This window comes from Felis catus, chromosome A2 (assembly GCF_018350175.1).
Source record: "Felis catus isolate Fca126 chromosome A2, F.catus_Fca126_mat1.0, whole genome shotgun sequence".
Taxonomy (NCBI): Eukaryota; Metazoa; Chordata; class Mammalia; order Carnivora; family Felidae; genus Felis; species Felis catus.
The window spans coordinates 117,799,139-117,818,023 of record NC_058369.1 but is presented as its reverse complement, the minus strand read 5'-3'; positions in this window follow the sequence as shown (position 1 = coordinate 117,818,023).

Below are 18,885 nucleotides of genomic sequence, written 5' to 3'. Positions count from 1 at the left end.
CTCACAGACTTCAAGTGAGTTTCCCAAGGTCATGCAACTTGGTTAATGGCAAATTTAAAACTAGAACCCGGATTCTAGTCTCCTAACCTTGGACTCTATCTGGGACACAGCCGTCACCTTCATCCCAGGGCTTTGAACAACTGATGCAAAGAGCAGGTGTTCACCAGACACCTGAACAACACTTCTGCCTAGGACTCACTGAAGGACAGACAGGACATTCTTAAAGAGGCCATGAGAAGTCCCCAGACCTCTACTAAAGCAGGGTTTGGTGCAGATGACTGACGACCGTATAAATGTTTTCATGTTGTAACAACCAGTCCCAGCCTCCAGAGCAGGGTGCTACATTGTGGATGAATCCGTCCATATCTCTGTTTTAAAATTGTGTTATGGTCTTTTAAAGGTGTGCTTTGAGATGTAATGTTCTGCCAGGAGGTATGGTCCATTTAAAAGCAGGGTTACTCGCAGGTTGCTGGTTGAGAATAATGGGACACAGACGAAGGGAAGAATACTAGGATATTATCCCAGGAAACTGCTTTTTCTCTAAATCCATAAATCAAAGGTAGGAGCCACCCATACAAGTGTAGTACTTGTCCTGTTTCTCTGCTTCCTCTGGATTCTGGAAGATCAGGAATGTAGTATCGGTCTTAGGGGAACAACTATCCTGATTTGCCCTGGACTGAGGTGCTTCTTGGGCTGTGGGACATTCAGTGCTAACGCTGGGTCAGTCTGGGCAAGCCAAGATGCTGTCACTGTATCTGGTCCTCTGTATGGCCCTTTGAGATAAGCTGCAGAACACCCCCTCCTCTGCCACCAAGGGACACCAACTCATGTCTCCCACCCTGTTGGTCCTATACACAAGAATCCGTCCACAGACAAGACACAATGTGCGTATGTTGAAAGAACTTTTGCCAAGTCATTAATTAATTGCTCTCCCTTTTTCTCATCTGTAAGGAGGGGCAGGGAGTAGAGGTCTGCAGTTCCCTTCTCTGTTATATATTCTAGGGTTTCATTGCTCGGGACCAATGAGGTGATTTCACATTGTCCAGACTCTTTTCATCCTGATGCCCCAGGAGTCCTTCACCAAGCCCTCTAGGGGGTCTGTCTTTCAGCTCTGCCCAAAAGATGAAGCCCTGCTCAAGGTCAGACAGGGGGCAGAGACCCATGGTTCTTGCTTGAAGGTAAACCCTTCAGATCAGTGCTGTCTCATAAAACGTTCTGTGATGTTGGACATTTTCTATATCTACACTGTCCAACATTATAGCCCCAGTCACATGTAAATGTGTAAATTAAAATACAATGAAACTTAAAATTTAGCTTCTGAGTTCAAATAACCACACTTCAAGTTTCAAGCCCTCAAGTAGCCACACGTGGCTAATGGCTACCATATGGAACAGTGCCCATCTAGAACATTTCCATCATAGCCAAAAGTTCTATTGGACAGCACTGCCTTAGAGAGCCATCATAAGCATTTTCTCAGTAGCCTGGGAGGTAACCAGGGTAGAAAAAAAGAGGAGGAAGGTAGGAAATGGGAGAGGTAATGTCCTTCATTACCAGGAAACTTTATGCATTGGTGGAATCATGGGAATGATGTGGACAGCTTAATGGAGACGGACCATCTTGTCTTGCCATAGGCAAGAGTCTTTTAAGAGTTCATAAAATGGGTATGAAGAAGAACATGAAAACATGTCCTTCACTGAAGTCAAAGAAAAAGTCCGTGGTAACTTTTGTTTCCACCAATATCCCTGACTGGGCTAACTTTTTGGTCAACCACGGAAAGCATCAGGAAATAAAATTAAATAGCTAAGTGTGAAAAGTTGTGAAAAAGTCTCTCTCTTGGCAAGGCTCATGACCAAAGGTTTTCCCAAGCCTTTTGTAGGATGAAAAAAATACATGGAGACTGCTTTGTTTGTCATTGAGATTGGGCAAAAATCAAAATGCATGGTTAAAGGTTCAATTCTTGAAGGTGGCATTAACACCCTTATTTAGGAAGTAAATAGTGCTTTGTGGAGCCGAAACCCCCAATGACGACATTGGTCAAGCAGAGCTGGAACCCCAGGAGCATGTTCTTAGTTCCAGCTCTGCCACTGGAGCTGTGTGGCCTTCCACAAGGGTGCGGCCAGTTGCGTGCTTGCTTCAGAAAGCTACCATGCCCCTTTTTGCTTTGGTGTCAGTGAAGGACATATGCACATGTCCTTTTTATTAACTTGTAAAAAACCATTGACTATGAGAAGATTTACTCTCTCTGGGCCTTAGTTTTTATCTTTAGTTGGAGAAAGATGCTGCTAGGCTGGGCCCTGGGCATCTTCATTCCTCTTGGATCACTTTTGCGACCATGTTCCTGACTCCTGCTGTAGACTCTAGAGCTAACTATTTTATCATAGCCCTAAACATTGTTTCCTTTGACACTCACCCACGATCAGTGTTGTCAGTTGCCCTCACTGAAGCCTTCCATCATTGAACCTCTAAGCATTTGAGACCTGGCAAACCTCTAGGTTTTCTGGAACCCTCACACACAAGGATGTTCAGCATTTGGCTACCCTCTCAGAGTCAGGGGTGAACACTTCTCATAAAAGTAGAGGCCCCAGAAATCCTATTTGTACACAGGGAGGACAGAGTTTCCACCCTGCTTGTAAGTACAGCCAGTGTCATAGAAACAAGATGGCCAGGACCTGGTTTCAGCTCTGCTACTCATCAGCTGTATCACCTGGGGCAGTTCTTTCACTTCTCTGAACCTCAGCCTTTCAAACTGTGAAACACAAGTAATAATATGGTAACAAGTGGTGGCATAATATGGTAGCAATGATATGGCTCCTGGGTGGCTCAGTTGGTTGAGCACCTGACTCTTGATTTTGGCTCAGGTCATGATCCAAGGGTTGTGGGATTGAGCCCTGTGTGGAGCCTGCTTAAAATTCTCCCTCTCTCTCTCTCCCTTTCCCACCTGCATTCTCTCTCTCTCAAACTAAATAATAATAATAATAATAATAATAATAATAATAATGTATATGGTAGTAGGCAAGTCTGGTTTACCACGAAGCTAATGAAGCTTAGGCTTCAGGGCCCCTCATTTGCATTGGCCCCTTTCAAGACCCTGTGCTTCATTTTGGCTTTTTTGTGATTTCATGATCTTTTCCTCAAAGAGGAGCCTCCAAACTGTGTCAGCTTCAGACCCCCCCCCCCCAAACCTGGTTGTAGTATTTAAAAACAAGATGGCACCCGGATAGACTACTCTCTCAAAAGAGATTACCCATCAGACAAGATCTGGTGGAGCCAACCCAGTCTGCAGCTTTCCTATTTCTTCCAGATGCCCTCCTCTCTCACATCCCAGCACACCTGCAGGCCATGCTGGCTTGTGCCTCTCAACAAAACCGGAAAGGTGACACCTACTCAGTCATGAGCACCTCTCAGGTACCACAGTGCATGTTCTTAGAGGCCGCAGAATTATGAAATCCAAGATCTAAAAAAAATACCTTCCAGGACCCTTTACACACTCCCTCTCTCCACAGATATTCCTTCTTCTCCTTTCTTTCAAGTTCTCTCCCCAGATACAGACTCCACAATCTCCTCTTAAAACCTGGTCTGGTATTATGTCATCAACATTCTTCGGAGGCTCTCCCTTAGGTCTAACTCTAATTTAATTCCTCTCCTAATTCGGATATGATGATGTCCTTAACTTCCTTTTTTGTGCTGTTTTATGCAGATTACAAAGCACTTTCATAGACATAATCGTTTGTTCTTCAGAGCCTGCTGCATGAGCCTCCTTTTAGAGGGAAGTAACTGAGGTTCGAGGGGTATAAGGCTTGCCCCGAATAGTAGATGGTGGGGCCAGGACCCTGAGAGGGAAGTTCTACTCTATTATCCCCTTTGTCGCCAGAGGCAGGTACTAAGCACGGTAGACCTTCCACCATATGCAGAGGAGCCAAAGCTTGCCTGACTCCCAGGACTTGTTTCTGCTACAGGACAGCTGTCTCTGCTTCTATCTGCTGCCACCTGTTCTGTCATTAGAACCTCCTTTCTTGGTCACTGGACTCAGAATTCTCAGTTTCTATCCTTGCTGATAATCCAAACTTCCAGCAGGAGCTAGGGGAGGTACTTATCCTTCATTACTACCTCCCGCTCCCCTCTCCACCTCCATTATTAAAAAAATGAAGTCAGAGTCCACTCTTCCCTCATTCATTCATTACAGAATTATTTACTGGGTGCCTATCATGAGCATGGCAGTAACATTGTATAAAAAAGAAGGAGGACGGGGCACCTGGGTGGCTCAGTCGGTTGAGCGTCCAACTTCGGGCTCAGGTCACGATCTCGCGGTCCGTGAGTTAGAGCCCCGCGTGGGGCTCTGTGCTGACAGCTCAGAGCCTGGAGCCTGTTTCGGATTCTGTGTCTCCCTCTTTCTCTGACCCTCCCCCGTTCATGCTCTGTCTCTCTCTGTCTCAAAAATAAATAAACGTTAAAAAATTTAAAAAAAAAAAAGGAGGAGGAGGAGGAGGGGAGGAGGAAAAGGAGAGGGAGGGGGAGAAGAAAAAGAAGAACGGAAAAAAAAAAAATTCCAAACATATAAAGAGGCCTATGGCAAGTGACCTCAGCAAGATGGTGGAAAAGGAAGCCCCAGGCCCTCATTCCCCCACAGAGATACTAGAGACATCGACTTAATATATGGACCAAATGGCCTTTGTGAGAGCTCCTAAAGAGGCCTACATATCCTGTTTTCTAGGCAAAGGGAATTTTTAGTTATCTAGCCAAATAGGCTACTTATCACTTGCACACTTAGCTAAAAAAATCTTATGATTGTCACTATGTGTTGGGCACGAAGAGCTTTGTGAATATTAATGACATTTTCACCGTGATCTCAGGAGGTTGAGATTGTTCTAATTACTCTCATTGTGCTGATGAAGGAAACAGAGCCATCGAAAGGTCACACAACTAGCCTAGGTTCACACAGGTGGCCGGTGGCTGAGCCAGTTTTTTGGGCAGCCTGGCTCCAGGGCCTACACTCCAGATTGTGTTTAAAATTGGAAGTTGGCACAATCTGGGCACATTTCTGAGCTGTTCAGATGAACAGATGCTCGAGTTATGTTGCGTTTAGGGATCGGCCTTTCAAAACAAAGATGTGTTCTTCAAAGGCGTAATTGAATTCACCCGGTCTTAACTCTTGATGTAATAAACAGAAGATGGAGGAAAGGGGCTGGTTTAAGTTCTGGGTCTCCATCTTTGATCCTAACTCTTGACGGATTTTACCAGAAAAAGGAACGGAATGACCAATTAAAGAGGACAGCAGGCAGTGATAGAGCAAGACTTTTAAGAACAAATATTTCTTACAAATGCAATCTACCAGGTCTGGAGTTTCACCACCTTTGCACATGGAAATGGGGAGTACCTGACCATGCCAACCACTTCCACATTAGCAGTCCATACACTCTGACACACTTACAAACATTTAAATAGCTGGACATAGGTGGAGATGTAGTCACGGCTCCTAGATTTGTCTATAGCTCAGAAAGAAGCGCGCTTTAGATAATATTTAGTTAATGCATAAAATTGGGAAGAAAATTAGAAAAATCCAGGTGGCTTTTTTGGGGGTGGGAGGAGAGGAAGGATTCCTCTGATTAGGAATACTCCTGCTTATACTAATCAGGAAGGTAATAAATATCCCCCCTCTTCTGGACCGTGGAGGTAGACTGCAGGAGGGTTGCATGTGCAAAGATTTAGTTTGCTTGTAGACAATATGGAATCAAGTCTGATGCCAGAACCCAGAGGTTCTATGGGGTTTTTTTTCAAAAGACTTCATGCCTTTGTAAAAGAGACTTACAGAAAGAGCCAGACACTTTTGGAAGATCAAATGTTTGTCAGCACCTCTAATGGTGCAATAATAATTAATTTCTCAGTGCAATAAAGCCATATAATTAGAATGGGTTGGGTGTTCTAAAAGTTTTCAAACATGGGATGAGCAAATGGAAACGCTTTCTTTCTTTTTTCTTTTTTTCCAGTCTCTTCTTTTATTTTTTGGAGTTTGTGTGAAATACCGAGAGGAAGTGAGCCCATCTGTTTCTGATACTATCAGGCCAGAAGTATCAGAATGTTTTGTAGCAGTTATTTGATGTCTACTATGCCTCTCAAGTATTTTCCATAAGCTGTAAGCCTGTGTTTTTACTGACAGGAAGTTTGTTTCCGCGCGTCTTTAGCATCAGTTTGACGCTCAGAAATCAGAAAGGAGTAATTGGTCAATTTCAAAAGTCCCCCCTGTTTAAGTCAGTTCGGTTTTGTGGACTTAACGCAACGGGAGAAAATTCGAGGAGAAACAAAATCGCACGGAGTTATAGATTATTCTTATTTATTTACATTGCTTTTCATCTACTCCTCTTCTTAACCAACCCCCCTTGCCGTCCCCGGCCCCCCATATCCCTCTTTATGTTAGGAAAGAGTGACCCCACTGGGGATATGGGTAATGGTGGGTCTCACAATGGAAGGAAGGAAGCTGGAGGCTCATCTCTGTGTAAAGGTCGGGAGGAGGGAGGATGAGGTGGCCCTCCGAGGACACAGCTGTATCCTGCCCTGTCCTGCCGGAGCTGCGCGTCCGAAAGGTGCGGGTGGGAGGGGAGGGAGCGCCGTGCTCTGGGCCTCCGTTTGTACCTGCGAGAGGCGCTCCCCGCGCGAAATCAGCCCTCCTTCCCGAATCATCTGCTTCGCCGAGAGGGTGACAAGGCCACCCCTGCATTCCGCCGGGACCCCGGAGCTCTCGGTGCCCCTCCATCCTCCCCGGATCTAGGAAAAAGAGGGGGAAGAACTCAACGCTCGGTGCTGTCACGCGCATTTTTCTGGGCATTTGGGGGCTTACCGAGGGGATTCGATTCTGCTTACTTCTAAGGTGGCTTATAGAGGAAAAAAGTGCAGGCTTGCTGTGCATTTTCTACAAGTCTTGTGGACATTTTTTAAGGTAACTTTTGATGGTGCTGATTGGTACACACAATTGCACAGGAGGACTGTTAGGGGTTTGGTTCTATTAGAAGTCCAGGGGGCCCCTCGGCACCTCTGTGGATTGAACACACTGCGGGCTCACTAAAAAAAAAAAAAAAAAGGGTCACTATTTCTTTTTCTTTCTTTCTTTTCTTCTTCTTCTTCTTTTTTTTAAATCTAAGCAGGCTCCTTCCAGTTGTGGAAAGAAAATAAAGAAGTCATTAGCTTCTTTAGTTCAGTTTATGTCTTCATTTTACCTGATTACTATGCCTTTAATTCCTATTTCTTTCTTCTCCCCTCCTTATTTCTCTTAAGTGATGTGTGACCATCACTGAGAATGGATGCAGTTTGAATCATTATAATAGTATTAAAGGCTATGTAGCAGTATGGTATATTTTCTATACGTTCATATATGTCTATCTGTAAATACATAGAGAAAAGCTACCCACCAAACTGAGGAGGAGGAAGCTGGTCTATGGGAACTTTAGCCTCTTGAATTTTTTAGTGTCTTGATTTTGGAAAACAAGAAAAGAATATTTATGGGTCACTGTATTGATTAAAAAACAAGCAATCAATCTGAAGACAAAAATAAAAACCCAGAAACCATCATGCTGATGCTTGCACATACACATGCAGAAGAAAAAGAAGAAAGAAAAAAGGAGAAAGAAAAGAAAAAAATGAAAAAGAAATGAACAAAACGCTTAATAAATATGCAATACCTCTCATAGGAATTTACCCTACAAAGATAGTCACAGCTGCCGACAAAGATATAATGTCATGTACTACAGCACTGTTTACAATGTCAGAAAATTCAACACAACTTAAATGGCTTGTGATGTAGAATGTGTCGAATAAAACCAGTTATGATCATTGAAAGTAAATCTGTCAGCCAGTCCAAATAATTTGTAGAAGAATCCTGGACCATGGGAAGATTTCCACTATTTGTCAAGTGTAATGAAAAGAAAACAGCATGTGCAATGTTTAATTTTTTGAAGTGCAAATATATACACAGAAAAGAAGATTTCAAGGATACATGTCAAATCTAAGCAGTGGTTTTCTTTGATTGTAGGTGAATTTTACTTCTTTCTCTGTGCTTTTAAAATTTTCTAAAATGCACATGTCATTTTGGTTGAAAATATATATATACAGTTTTGAAAATGCATTAGCCCATACAAGGTAATTTTCAATCATGGATGACCCTTTAAAATCAGGACAGTCTGATCCCAGATGTACTAAGGTATCTGCCTATTTCATACTTTAGTTTGGTCATCAAGGTGTCATCCATTTGCTTCAAATATTCCTTCAAATATTGTTATGAATAATACTGACATTTTGCATAGGTTGCACAAGATAAACTAACAAGAGAGGGAGAAGACAATGTATAGTAATGAAATACATTAATTTTCCCAGGAGCAATCCCCCTCCCCCCGCCACAAATATGTACTATTGTCACTTGTAGAAATTAAAGTACCATTCCACAATTTTAAAAAGAGATAAGTGTCGCCTGGCATACTGTTGTCCACCATCATGAGAATGTGTGAATAACATTGTAACTGAGAAGTTGCTCTATGAGGGATTCCGGATTTTTGTTTCCTATACAAAGTTCATTTTACAATCAGGTTTAAAGATAGAAGATTGCTTAGTTTTGGGAGGGCTGAATATTACTTTGAAATACTAACTTGAACTCCCTGAATCTGTGATGCGAAGGGAGAGAATTGAGGTGACTTTCAATGTAATCCAAGTTAGAGAAAAAAAGTTTATTTTACACTTTGGAGATAGACTGTGTTTCTTTATGTTTTCAGATACAATTTATTTTTGCTTGGGAAGCTGGTATTCTGACATGGTTTTGTTTTTACTCTATGTATTTGTTTTTACTCTATATATTGCATGTTTATAGCAAATGAAAGTTAAAGTATTTCATAACTGCTTCACCACCTTTTGGAAACAATCATAGAATATGGGATCCTTAAATATGGTAATTATTAGTAAAGGTACTTATTTTTTCAAGAGTCTGTTTTCATTACTTAATCATGGCGCTCTGGCACAAAACACTTCTTGTTTACATGAAAAAAAAAATATTTGTCCATATCCAGTGGTGAATTTGTATTGTTGTGCTGTTAAAATTTAAAAAATGTATATATTCATGATGAAAGAAATTTGCAACAAACAAAACAAACACTCCCTACCAGGTTCTTAATTTCCTTTCTTGTAGATAGTGTTTATCCACAAAGGCAAATGCAGCCTTTTGAAATGTGTATAGAGCAAGCCCCTTCCCGCTGTGAACATGTAATTGGTCAATCAGTTCTTATTCACAGAGATTTTAAAATGCCACTGTATATTCTTATTCAATTCTTAGGTTCTTGCATCCATAAAAAAAGTGGCCTAAACTATTGCTCTTCTATGGGGCATATCAATTTCCACGTCCTTTTCTTATAAAACTACCTTGGAAAGATTGATGAAATTGCCCATGTCACATAATCCATGAATTTAAATAAAATAAAATAGCACAGGACACAGATTTAGGACTTTCTCACGGTTGGCAATTTGGTCTATATATTTGGAACAAGGTTAACTTCTATCACTTGAACCCCTGTTGGAATATGTTAGAGTTGGATATTACAGGAAACTAAAGGAAACCAAGATTTAAAAACAGATTTCTTTCCATTACCATCTGCCACCACAATGAAATAATTTGGCTTAGAAATTTACAGGATATGTGATACATTATAAAGGCTGTACTGCTATGAGTTTATGATTTAATGATTAACAGTTCTATTTGCTTTGTTACTGGAACTATAATATCAAGATGGGGAAGATGTAAATAACACTGCAGACTAAAATGAAATGGTGAGATATGTACTTTTGCTTAATTTAGAGGCCACAAGCATAGCTAATCATGCATTTGGTTAAATACGTGCTTGATGATATTCTTAATTACATGTCCTTTGTGGCTTGCTGGTATTTTCAGGTGCTATTAATAAAAATCAGTATTCCTAAAAGTGCAAGTAGATTGGAAGCAGATGCTGTTAGTAAAACATAATTGGGCTAAAGGAAAAATTTTGCAATTTGAAAACAGAACAATGTCTTTAATGTGTTGGTTTGCTGTGATTATGCATTCATGCAGGATTTGAAACAAGAATAATCAACAAATGCATCTTAAGAGGAATAGAAAGTATAGGGAAAGAGAATTTTTGTAAAACTCCAGAGAAAATGTTTGCATGAACAATGTTGGAATTGCTGGCATATGCTGAAGAGAAACTCTCAAATCAGCTTTTGCTAGATTAGAATATGAAAACGCAACTTTTAACAAATCATTTTTTAAAGTATGCAAAAAAGGTAAATTAATTTGGGATATGCTGTTTTGTTTTTAACAAAAAACTTATTAAATTATGTTTAAAAGTGATAATATTGTGTTTTTTAAAAAAAATGCAAATAAGTGACATGGGAATTATTCATGAACAGATCCTTATATTTTATTTCTCCTTTTTGGTAGTTACAAATGGTGATTTTATGTTCATAAAATACTCATAAAAAGTTCATGTACTTTTTATGATAAAATGAAATTTTTAAAAAATATGAATGCAATAAAACTATGAATTCTTACAAATTTAAATTATAGTTCAAGCAGAAAATAAAAGCAATATAAATTTGAACTTTGAACAATGAGTTCTTAATATAGAACCCAGTCTGAATTTTGTAACAAAACAAAACAAAAGAATCATGCTAGTACTTATACATAGAAAGAGGTAGGAAGGAAATATAGGAAAATGTTAATGTCACTCTTGATAGTGAGAATATGTATACATTTCATTTTTTTTCTGACGATTTTAAATATTTCTCAGGTTTTTTTAAGGAACTTATTTTACTTCAGAATTAGAAGAGCCTTATTCATAGAAAAAAAGGAAAAAAACCAACGTGATAGCTTGGATTAAATAAATTTTCATTTAGATATCTTAAATTGGTCTTTTATTCATCACACCACAGTTTATTAAAACACAGCTAACATACTCATACAGAACTAACTCTTAAAACTGATTAATCTGAACATATAATCTTTTGCCATTAGGTTGTAAAATTAGCCACTTATAATTACTAAGAATCAAGTGTACAAAAGTGCTAATGTTTTATTAATCTGTCTTAGAGTTCAGTTTCAAAAACCAATTTTGACAAATTATCAACTGACATGTTTCTTGGCTTAAAGTGGATTTGTATTATTTTAATTGCCTGGAATATCATAGGGATTGGCATGTATTTTTAATGTTAAATTACTTGCTAGCAATGGAATAATATTTCTTAATATAATTTCATTTAGGAGGCATAAAATAATGTTTCAGGCCATTTACTTTTAAGACTACAAAATTAAATATGAGTTGAGTTAAATGTAATGAATACAATGATACAACTCCAGGAAGGCAGTAATTAAGCAAAACTTCTACCTCTACTATAGGTGAGAAAGTGTTTCAAAGAAAGAAGTTAGACCATATTGACCTATCAAACTTTTCCTTTCCCCTTGATCTTAACTTTCCTGGAACAATTATTCTCTATTAAGAGAATGTTCAGGTTTTTATTACTGTAGAAATTATTTGGAAGCTTCTTTATTTCTGCACTGGAGGATTAGGAATTGTAGAATCGGAAAGGTGGCATTTGTTTTTCAAGAAGGAGATAAAGTCAGAATTTGGGGGCGGAATCTCTATTTTCGTTTTTGCTATGAATTTTAATTTTAATTTCTGTTTAAAAAAGCCCTGCAAGCCCATTCCTTCCCGCCCCCAGTCCACCCTTTCTTCTTTTTTATTTCATTAACGGGACTTGTTGACTATTCAGATTTTACAGAGTAATCTAAATTAAGGAACAAACACTCTCAAATTTTAGTTTGGAGCGAACAAACTACCGTGGAAGCTGTAAGAAATATTATTCAATGTAAGGCACAGATGGTGTTTTAAAACTCAGTTTCCTGGAATCCGTGTTTGTTCTTTCATTTTCCAATTATTTGTCACCTGACATCTTATTTCACAAGTCCCAAAAAGGTAACTTTATGTTCAGTTGGACATAAAACAGAAGGGAAATTTTCGTAAGAAAAAAACCCCCAACAAATCACAAAAATAATTCTCTTATTTAAAAAATGTCAACCAAGTATCCCTGGGGCATATTACGGTTGGAAGTAATTTTAACACTTGCATCATTCACAAGCAATTCACAAACGCTTAGCTGGCAAGAAATTTCCATCCTTTCTCTCGGCTTTTTACACACTTCGACTCGGGTTTTCTCTATTATCTGATAGTGGAAAATTAGAGAGACAGGAAATTCACAGTAAAGACAAAAATGTATATTAATGAAAGAATAATGTATTACAAAAGTTTTCTGTTTTTTTTTTTTTTCCCCCTCGCAAAGGGCCTGCGAAAGCAGTGGACCTTTTCTTTTCGGACGTATTGGTAATCGCTTCTTATTTCATGGCACAACCCTGGATAACTTGTAAAAATAAAAAAAAGATACACTTGAAAGTATATAATTCCCTTTAAAGGGCGAATTAAAACGAAATTAAGACGGTTTTCAGAAAACCGTTGATTTCCTTAAGTCCACGGCCAAAGCTGGGCGAGGTTGGTAGGGACCCACCCCCGACACGCCCACACCCCCCAGGAAGAGGGGCGGTACACCCCGTTCTCGGGTTGCACCACAGGCTCTGGACGCCCGCCCACTCATTATGCAAAAGAGAAAACCGCCCCCACTTTTCTTAATCCGGCCAATGACCAAACAGCATCTCGCCCCGCGGGAGGTGGAGCCAGGAGGAGGAAGCTCAGAGGTAAACCCAGTCCCACGTGTCACAGCACTCTCCGCCTCTTCCTTATTTCCCGCCCCCCCACGCCTCCTAGCCTCCACCCCGCCCCCAATAGGCCCCTCCCACTCGGTGTGGTACTCCACGCCCCAGGAAGAGGAGGGGAAGTAGGCGGAGCGAGAAACTCTCGCGTTTTCTTATTTACATGCTGCAATTCTATTGGCTAAAGCTGGCTACGTGCTCCGGGAGGAGGGGCGGAGGAGCTTGTCAAAGTGAGCTTTACGGATTGGCTTAGCTGAACGTTGACGTAAGAAAAGGGCCTTCTAAGCAAATGAGAGCTTCGGGCAAACCCTTCTTATTACGAATCTCCTCCTTCTTGCCCCACCTGGGTGTGAGCAACCCAATGAGAGACGAGCCTGTGCGGCTCAAGTCTTTGAACATTTAAATAAGAAGTTTAGAAATCTGGCTGTTTGAGTATTCATGAAGAGGCGGGGAGGTGTAGAGTGTCTTCCGGAAACGCTTCTGATTGGCTGGTTTTTTCAAGTATGTGTTAGCTTTAGGAAACCTGCGAGCACCACACCTTAAAGGATTGTTGACCGCATTTTTTTCTTCCTCAAAAGCACCACACCATATACACCTATGTTTTTTTTCTCGGTAATTGATTTCATGTGTGGTCCGACCGGCTCAGCTTTGTCACTCTTTCGCTCTCAATATATTTTCTTTTTTGTAACTCAACTCCCATTTTCATCAGTTTTTAAAATGCAAAGATCTGAGACAGATGGAAACAATTAGAACCTCCGCTCTGCTGATGTGTATAATCTTATTAGTTTAATGGGTCACAGGGCGCAGGACCTATTTCCTATGGATCAAAGTGAAAACAAACACGGTTAATATCCCATTTTGTTTTAGAACCACATCGAATCGGGTTCCCTCTGTCGGCTGTGGTAATGACAATATTAAGAGATCTTGGTTGCCTTGAAGTTTGGAGGGAAAATGAAGTCATTGAAATATTCTGGCTTAAAAACGCATTAATATTAACACCAGGTAGCCGGTTGCCAGTTCCCTGAGCTCTTTTGAGTTTATCACAAAGGCATGGCTATTAAAGGATTTCAGTGTTGCTTGTTTTGATCTATTGCCTTAAAGCAAGCGAAAAATCGTGCCTAGTTCGCTGCTAATTATACCAGCTTCTCAGATTTCGTCTATTCAGGTCCAATGCAAGCATCAAGCTCTTTGTGTAAAGTTCAATTTAGAGCGCCTTAAAGATTTTTTCTTTATTTGTGAGTAGTGGTCACAAACTGTTTTAATTTTTAAAAAGTTAAAGAACCCCATAACCACCACCCAAGTTTAGCTTTCCATGTCAGGGAGTTCTAAGGCCAATGCACAGACCCCTACACATCCTGGATCCAGGTTAACAACCCACGCCTGAAGGAAATGTTTCTCATATTTTGGGTTGTTGTTTGAGTGTTTTATATATAATCTTCTAAGCACCTACGGGGTTGGGCCGCGGCCTCTCTCTTCGTGGCACAGGCCCCCTTTGGAAACCTCCCGCAGTAACTTCTCACCCCAATAAATTAAATGCAGCCACAGTGTGGTCCATTACCCGGGAGTGTGAGGTGACGGCGCCTGTCAAAGGTGGCCGGCGGAATACAGACCCTTAAATATTCCTACAGATAATAAATATCTGTGCAAGGAACGGATGTAAATAATAGGTTCATATTCGTTTAGAAAGCTCTGGACTACAGCAATGAATAAACTCACTGCAGACTTGATGAATGCCCCCAAGTCTTTCACAGAGGTGGGGGGCAGGTCTTGAAAATATTTTGCGCTGGGCTGGGAGGCCGGGCTCTAGACGCTGAAGGCCCAGAGCCTGTGCTAGTTCCTTGGGCCTCTAGGAATGTAAATACCACGAGTTTAGACAGGTCGGGGCCCCGGAAAGTGTGAGCAGCGGTTATTAGCAAATCATTTTAATTCCGAAGCTGTCGAGAATATTTGCTTTCTCTTGGCCGCACGGGGTTGGGATTACTAAGAGAGAAAACTCTGTTCTTGTCATCCTCTCCTTGTAGGCTGGGAAGCAGGGTCACTGAGTCCTGGGGTCTCCTTTCAGAGCCTCTGGGCAGAGTTCACATAAGCACTTAGAGGCGCAGCCAGCTTTGCCCTGGGGGCTGCAGGCGCGCCCTTCCCAGCGCGCGGTGTTGGGTTCGAAAACCGAAGTTGAAACGCACGGAGCAAATCGCAGGGAAGTCCGAGGTCTGAAACAGATGTGGCTGCTCCACCTATAACCGTGGCTGTCCTTCAAACAAATGCTCATTGCTTTCTTTTAATTTGCCCTTGAATTTCATTATTTTGGTGCTCGATCTTTAAATATGCCTCAAGGCATCACGTAGTCTTTTTTTCCCCTCCCAATTTTTCCCCTCCCTCTTGAGGTCTTCCATGCCTTCAATTTTTATCAGTCGTGTAGCTTTAATTTGGGAAAGGATAATTTTTCCCTTAGAATTTGGGAAAAGGATAAAATCTCCAATCCGTTTTTTCCTGGAGCTTAATCCTGCATTTACTTCCGGATCATGAAATATTTAAACTGTTTAACACGTCCATCACTGGTCAACTTTAGAGTTATTTTATATTTTTTAAAAATGGAAATATAATATTGGTGTGTGGTGTGTGTGTGTGTGTGTGTGTGTCTTATTATAGACAGACCATGTTAATCTCCCTTCCATGCGAAAAAAAGAAAAAGAACATCTGCACATGTGAATGTCAGTAATTGTTCATCTAGAGTAACGATTTCTACCAGGCTTGATTTTTCATTTTCATCTAATATGCAGAGGATATACACTTCTTTGTATCTAATATGCAGAGACATTAACAACATTCAAAAACAACAAAACAAAACACCTCTTCCGGTGTAGTGGAGGGACCTGACTGAATTCCAAAAACAGATGCCCTTTCTTATTTTCTTTCTTTCCTCCCCACCCCCCGACCCCTTGGTCCACAGTCCCCTTCAGTTCTTTATTTTAGTCTGGTGAGCCCAAGCTGTAAATTCCCTGTAAACCGGAGCTTTGTGGGTTGATTCTGCGACAGTCGCGTCGCGAGCGCGATCTGACGCGCAGCTCTGGGACACGCAGAAGCGCAAGCGGTCGTTCTCAGTGGAAAGAAATCCCGCGTTAATGCCCGCCTGGGAAGAACCCCCGGAAAGCCGAAAATTCCTACTAGCTGCAGCCCACTAAGAGACCGGGACTGCAAGGATCACTGCCTCAGCCTTTTGACAAAATAGTGCTTGGCTTTATTTAAAAATTTTGTTCAGTTATTGTTGTTGCTGGGAATGTGGGCCTTTATGACGAAGACCTTCCTGGCCTTCCTGACCTTCCTGGGCAGGTAGCTCTTTAGCTTCCACCGCGATGGCTTTCATTTAGGGAGGGCCAGCCTTCAGGTGACATTTCCTCCAATCTAGCAGTCAACTGCAAGTTGTTTGGTCCACATCTGGGGCTTTTCGCGCAGAAAAGCCGATGGAAAAACCTTGACTTGACTTTTACCATCACACCCCAAAGCGGGCCCCCCTCCAGACTGCTCGCCTGGCCCAGTGGTGCCACTAGCGCGCTGTCTAGCGCGAGTTACAGGCCCGGACCTAGCCAAGATCAGAGGCTGCAGGGCTTGCCCGAGTTTAAAGGAGGCTCTGCTACCGGAAGTCATTTGACAGATCTCAGGCAGGCCTTTCTTCTAATCTTTACTGCTCGGCAGAGCTTTGCAAATCTCTAAACACGCTGTAACCTTCTTCAAACAGTACTCCAGACACATTGAGGGTGGAGTTTTACTTTAGGACCCTGTGGAGCCTGCATCTGCAGAGGCCACCTCCACAATCAGGTCTGTCCCCTTTCCAGCTCTCCCTGAGACCCTTACCTCCTCCAATAAGCTGATTCCCGCGCATCCATCCGCCCACCCAGCCCAGAAGCCCTCCTGTCTGGGGAGGCCTCAGAAGACCTCCTGTTAGAGAATCACCCTGCGCCCCTGCGGCGGCCGGCGGCGAGAGAACCTCTCGGGAACCTAGCTGGACCGGCGGGGGCGGGGCAGGTGATTTATGACCCTGATCAACTTTTTAGGAAGCAGAAATTAACCTGAAGGGGATTAGGCTCGAGCTTTGAAGTTCACGGTTTTGTTTTCCTTCAACTCTGCCCTGCGATCAAACAGTTCTTGGTTCTTTCTACCCTCCTCCTCTAACTCCTCCCTAGGTCTCTCATCACCCCATCCTTACCCTCCAGCAACTCTTCCTGTATGGATTTTCATAACAATAAAAATAATTTCCAGGCGAGTGTCTGAAGTTCCTGACTGTGACCTAGTGAACAGAGACAACATACTGTCCCCTCTGGCTTCTTGGAATTGTGTTTTACGTTTGCAACTGTTATTTATATTTGGAGATCGGGAGTAGTAAATTTAAATCCGTTTCTCCACCCCCCCCCGCCCTTTTTTTTTTTCCTTTTGGCTCCTTTCTGCTTGTTCCACTCTCGGGGATTAATCGTCCCCCGCAGAGAAGCCCAGCCAGGGTCAGGGTGGTCAGTGGCTCTGTGGGTGACCACTAACTTCTCAGTATGTCCTCCAGGTACCGCAGGTTTGTGGATTCCTCCTCTAGTTAGTTGACCAGAAAATTCAAATCCAGATGTGAAAGACCTCCCTCACCGCCCTGCACTGTTACCTTGGCCCCATTTATTTCCATACCTCCATACTCGCCTTCCCTCACACCCGCCTCCCCTCATTCCCCAAACTGCAGGTCTCCAAGGGGAATCTGTCTCCTGCGGTTTTTTCCCCCGCAGGCGCCTGCTGAAAAGGCAATTTCCTTGGGGGTGTGGTTGGGGCGAGAGAAAAACAGAAACCAGGATTGTTTGGGGCCTGAAACCATCCAAGTTTTATTGCATCCGCTACAAAGTCAACTAACTCTTAATGAGCATCCAAGCGGAAAAAGGCCGAGGTTTACTCGGTGTTAAGGCAGAGGTGGTGGTGGTAGTGGTGATGGTGGGGGAGTTTGCTTATTTCTTTTTCTCCCAACCAAAGGTTGCAACACCTTCCTCAGGGGCTCTTCCCAACACCAAGAATACAGACAAGAAAGTCAAAAGGCATCAGGTTTCAGCTCCCTGAGACTGAAGATCATTCGGCCACGAGGACTCTAAGTTGGCCCTGTCTACAGCTTGTAATGAAAAGGATAATCTGTCTTGTAATAAAAAACAGGACCCACACAAACCCCGCATCCAACCACCTTCCACTGCGCCTCACTCTTTCCTAATAAGGGCCAGTGACAAAATTGCCATCCAGTTCCATCCAAAAAAAGAGGAAGCAGTAGATCTTCCTTTTAATAACTTCCCAAAGTGTTACAAATAATAAAAGGGAGGCATAAATCATCGCGGGAGCGACTGAACGTGGACTATGGAAGGATTTACTCCTCTCAATCCTTGACTTCCAACGGCGCTCTCATTGGCTGCTTCCTAGTGGCCCGGCCCCCAAATCCACCCTCTTATTGGTCTGTCAGGATGGATGACGTACGGAAGGGGCGTGGCGTCGGTAGAGGCCAGAGTCCAGCAGTGCGCATGCGCTTTGTGGCGTGAGTGTATGATTGACAGCAAGGGGAGGTGTGCGCGCGTGCGCGTGCGTGAGACTGTGTGGTGGTGGGGTGCTGGGAGTGTGGGAGTGATGGTGGTGATAGTAGTGGCGATGAGTGTTCGAATTGAAGCTGCTTCTGCCCGCTCCGTGGGTGTAGTCTTCTTCGCGGGCATTTTCAGCTAACTCAGAAGGGCTGACAGTTAACAGACTGCGACTCACGGGCTCGGGAGACGGTCTGGAAGCAATTTAGTGCGAAGGGTCTCCAGCAGTAGGCTAATTGGGGAAAGAGGAAAGAGAAGTAGAAGGCATGCTTTACTGTGTCTGAAGAAGATACTTAAAACCATCCCGGAAGAGATTTAATTTTACCGCTGTGTAGGTTTGTGCATTTCTTGTAAAGCACACACTAAATCACTCGTCGTATCAGAACCCAGCCTTCGTGTGCGCCACACTCCTCATCCCCACTTTTTCGCAGCTCTGACCAAGCCCGGTCCGGTTCCCCTGCAGTCACAGGTACAAGCACATCTTGAAGGTGTCCTGCAGTCATGCAAATCAGGACGAACTTTGAAGACACCTGAAACACTGTG